Below are 4,799 nucleotides of genomic sequence, written 5' to 3'. Positions count from 1 at the left end.
TTTCAGGTTTTGATATATAAGATCTTTATTGTGTTAATTGGTTGGTTTTGCAAATACTGCTCTTAAAACTGGTTAGTATTTGACTGACTAGCAAGTGTATTTATATTTTTTAGGGTTTCGTAGAAGTGTTTTATTTTTATGATGTTTATCTTCGTAGTTGCATTTTATGGGATCTCATCACATCCTTAATTAGTTTGTGTGATTGAACATGTAAGATAATCTATCTACCTTTTGTTTCATAATTGTGATTTTTTCAACTTTTTTATGCAGGAAAAAGTTATTGATGTTGGTGGCTCGATTGAGCTACCCATGATACCAAAAATTACTTAAAAGTGAGTTTTGTTCATCTTTTTTTCTCATAGTTAATTATGCCCTTCTTGTGAGTTTTTTTTTTTTTTTTTGAACGGTTTGTAATGTAAAATCTCATGCCCCTCTCATGAGTTAATGTATTCTATCTTATTTTACAGCACTTGTGAGCTTTAGTACCAACAAAAAGTGAGATTGTGTTTTTTGGTATTATATTGCTTTCTTTCATTTGTTATATTAAGCATTTTTAAAGCTCACAACTATAAATTTGTGCATAGTAAACATTGGCCTAAAGTAAATATAATTGTTTGATTTTCAATTAATGATTCTTCTGGTGGTAGGTAGGTTGAAAAGGATATGGATCCAACACAATTTTCAAGAGAACTTATGAGAAAAGCTTCATCTTTAGTTCAGGATGAGGAGGTATCATCATTTTATTATGATACTAGTTTATAACCCATGGGAACCACGGTTACAAAATTAACTAAATTTTTATAGTTAAAATTCAAAATTATTAATTAACTATTTTAAATAAATTAGTAATTAAAAGATATTTTAGTTATATAAATTTTAATCATTAGCTTAAATAAATATGTGGAATTATATCAGTTTATAATTTGTAATAATTTTGTTTTAATTATTATTCTAATGTTATTAATTTAATGTAATTAGAGGGAAAAAAAATTAATATTTGAAATTTGAAATGGAGTTAACAAGTAGCATGTATTAATTTGGAGACATAATAGGGTGACACGTGACAAACAAAGAATAAAATATTCATTAATTAGAAGGTCTAATAAGATGACACATGTCAAAAGAAGAATAAAACTACTTATTTATTAGAATAGGGATTATTAGTCGTACATATGATATGCTTCTTTTCCTTTTATGATTTCTTAATATCTAATAAACTCACCTTTCAGCTTGTAATTGTAACGACCGAAAAATCCAACCAATTTAAATTTTTCAAAAACAACCCGATTTCATTAAATTATTACAAAAAGGTTTTCAATACAAATCATTTAGAGTATTCCCAGAATCACATTACTACAAAATCCTGAGGAGCGGTACGATCACGTCTTCGCCTTGCCACAGTCTCCTAAAGAACCTGAAAAACATTAAACCACAACTGTAAGCCCGAAAGCTTAGTGAGATACCCCCAAAATACCAACCACATATACCATACACATAACATGTTTTATCATAACGAATCACAGAACAGTCATGCATATCGGGTCTACTGTGGGACTGGTCCGCCTTGTCGGGCCTTAAGTCCACCTGGTCCACCCTTCGTGTCCAATCATGTCCCTCGAGTATGCAGTGTGGTTGGTCCGCCCGCACTGGGCCTTCAACTCACCTGGTCCACTCTCTGAGTCTACAGTATGACTAGTCCGCCCGCATCGGGCCTTCAGTCGACCTGGTCCACTCTCCGAGCCTCGGCACGTCTGGTCCGCCCTCGTGGGGCCTACAGCCTATCCGGACCGCTTTCTGGGCCTTCGGAATAACCGGTCCGCCCTGGGTATCTTGGCCTACAACACGAAGCAGGACCCGCCTCAATCCAACTCCAGTCCAAACAACCATGTGCACATAAACAAGCAATCACATAACAATTCATATCCAGGCAACCGATCTAGCAGATCACATATCACAACATACTCTAACAGGATACCGACCTAACCGGTCACTAGCATAGCCTCACCCCACATACCAGGATACCGACCTTAACCAGGTCCCTAACGAATACCATCGTAACTACCATGATGCAAACATATCAAAGCAATAACATAACAACAGATACCCGGATCTCAATCTGATAAAAGGGTCGGCCTTGGTGCCTTAGACCCTGTTGATATAGTGAGGATAACTCACCTCGAAACTGCCGGCGGAAAGGATAAGGTCCTGCTGCTCCGAACTCCGACACGAACTCCTCCACTGAACACCAAAACACTAAACTCAATATATACCCTTAATTACCAAAATACCCCTGGAAGACAATTGGTCAACCTTGGACAAAGTCAAAGTCAACCCCTAACTGACTCTACTCGCCGAGTCAACCCGATGACTCGCCGAGTCCCTATGCTCAGAACTTTCCTCAATCTGCGAACTAACTCGTCGAGTCACCCCAAGACTCGCCGAGTCCAACAACTCTGAGTCCACTCGCACCCAACTCACCGAGTCATCAATTGACTCACCGATTCTCGACTCAACCAGAAAATATTGGGACTCTTCGACAAGACTCGCCGAGTCCAAGAACAGACTCACCGAGTCTAAGGCTATCTTCAACCTACTCGCCGAGTTGTTATCCAACTCATCGAGTTCCAGCTCATCTTCAAGCAACTCATCGAGTCCACCCATGTGACTCGGCGAGTACCACCGGTCTGAATCCATACAGAAGCATTACAGGCCATGCAATTGATCCAAAACATAGATCTAGCCTTCTACAATCCATCCATCACGTAAAGTGGCAAACTTTACGTGAATCCAAAGAGATCTAGGCCTTATTCACTTTAGAGCTAGGGTTTGGGACATGATGGCTTCACTAAGCACTCAAACACAGGGACTTTAATGCTCTCTAGGCCTTCCCCAACCCAGATCTGAGGTAGCAACCTCAGATCTAACCTCCAAACTCTAAAACATACAAAGATAAGCTCCCCATAAACCCCAAAATGATGAATCCATATGAGTAATAGCCCAAGAACGAGATATTACCTAAAAAAAATGCCCCAACTGCAATGAAACTCGAATCCAAGCAAAGCCCTTCGATCCAAGCCTCTTCTCCTTCAAGATTTCTTCAACAAACACCTCCCCAAGCTCCAAATGCACTCCAATCTTCCACAATCACGCTTTCTAGGGTTTCTGGACTTCAAGGGGGATCAAAGAGGCTGGGGAGAGGATATATTGTTCTTTAAATAGGGCTCATTCCCCAGATTTAGGGTTTTCTCCACTCAGCACCTACTTGCCGAGTCCATCTTTGGACTCCCCGAGTAGGCCACTTGACTCGCGACCAAAGTCGCGACCCTACTCGCCGAGTCCATCCATGGACTCGCCGAGTTGCCCTTCAAAAATTTACACTTTTAGTCCTTCAACTCTACTCTTGCTATTCCGGGATGTTACAATTCTCCCCCACTTAAATTAGGCTTCGTCCTCGAAGCCTACGGCAACTCATCTCCAAAAATACTCCCACAACATGCCACCTGGCCTTAACCGGACCAGGTCCCTCAAGGCATACCCATCGAAACTCGAACTCACTTTCTCCTTCCTTGCGGTGTCCTGACCACCGTCTCAAACCGGGCACCGGCTTTACCCTCTGATAACCACACACAACAACTGAGTACCACTCATGATGCAACACTGCTCAAAATCACAACCATTACTCGACCCATATGAGCTTTAAATAACTATGCACCACCCGATTCCCGATTCAAGTCCAACTCTATCCATTCCATGCTGACAGAAAGACACACTCTTCAGAGCAACTCCCATGAGTTCTCTTCTTGCAATCGCATGCACATGCTGAACTAGCTCTAGCACCCTCGGGTTAGGAAACTCATCACTCTGGCGACCCTCAAAACATCCCTCAGGATGAACCACTGATGCACCAATCCTTTACCGAAATCAGGCTGGGAATCCAAAACTCCATATTTGCATCCCTTACGAGCCTCTTGACTTTACAGCCTCGGAATTCCCTTCTGCGACCCCAGCAGACATCCCCTTATGATGTCATCCCAAACTGTTGCCGCACACGCTGCTCAATGACCACCGTCGGATCACTCTGATCATAACTCTACACTACCGCTTTCACTTCCGTGAATTTGCACTCCCCTTCGGAATTACATTCCTCCCTTTTTCCTTACCAAGGAAAACCACACGACCGCCTTGTCACCACGACAAGTACTACGGTGCTCACCCAACGCTACACCACCTCTTTATGGCGTAACCACTATCCCATGCACCATACATACTCTGAATCCACTCGAGAAGACTCTCAAGTCCATGCGCTACCTCCACTGATTTCGATCCATATCCGGGGCCAGACCTTGCAACGCTAACATATCGCGACATAGTCAATCCATTACCTCGCACCGATCTAACGACACATGCAGAGTCTTCAGGATGACTGGACCGCCTTACCAGGCCTTCAGTCAAACTGGACCACTCTCATAACCTTCAGCAGACCTGGACCGCCCTCCAGGGCCTTCAGTCTAATTGGTCCGTTCACCAAGCCTTCGGCCTGACTGGTACGCCCATTGGCCTTCAATTTATCCGGACCGCTCAACTAGCAATCAACATTCCGAGTTACCTCTCCGGGAAAACCTCCCATGCATACTGTTCTAGCCCCCTAGGGGTTCCGAACTCTATCCCCATCATACATACTCGATCCCGACCTGATCCCAGGCCCTGCACAATCAAGCTCTTCGTTTGTATTCCGCCCCGCACGCCTGCCATTCACTCATACCAACCAATGCCCTTGGCTGACCGAGACACAACTGAAT

The sequence above is a fragment of the Lactuca serriola genome, chromosome 2 (assembly GCF_051521515.1).
Source record: "Lactuca serriola cultivar US96UC23 chromosome 2, Lser_US96UC23_V15, whole genome shotgun sequence".
NCBI lineage: Eukaryota > Viridiplantae > Streptophyta > Magnoliopsida > Asterales > Asteraceae > Lactuca > Lactuca serriola.
This window is presented reverse-complemented; position numbering follows the sequence as displayed.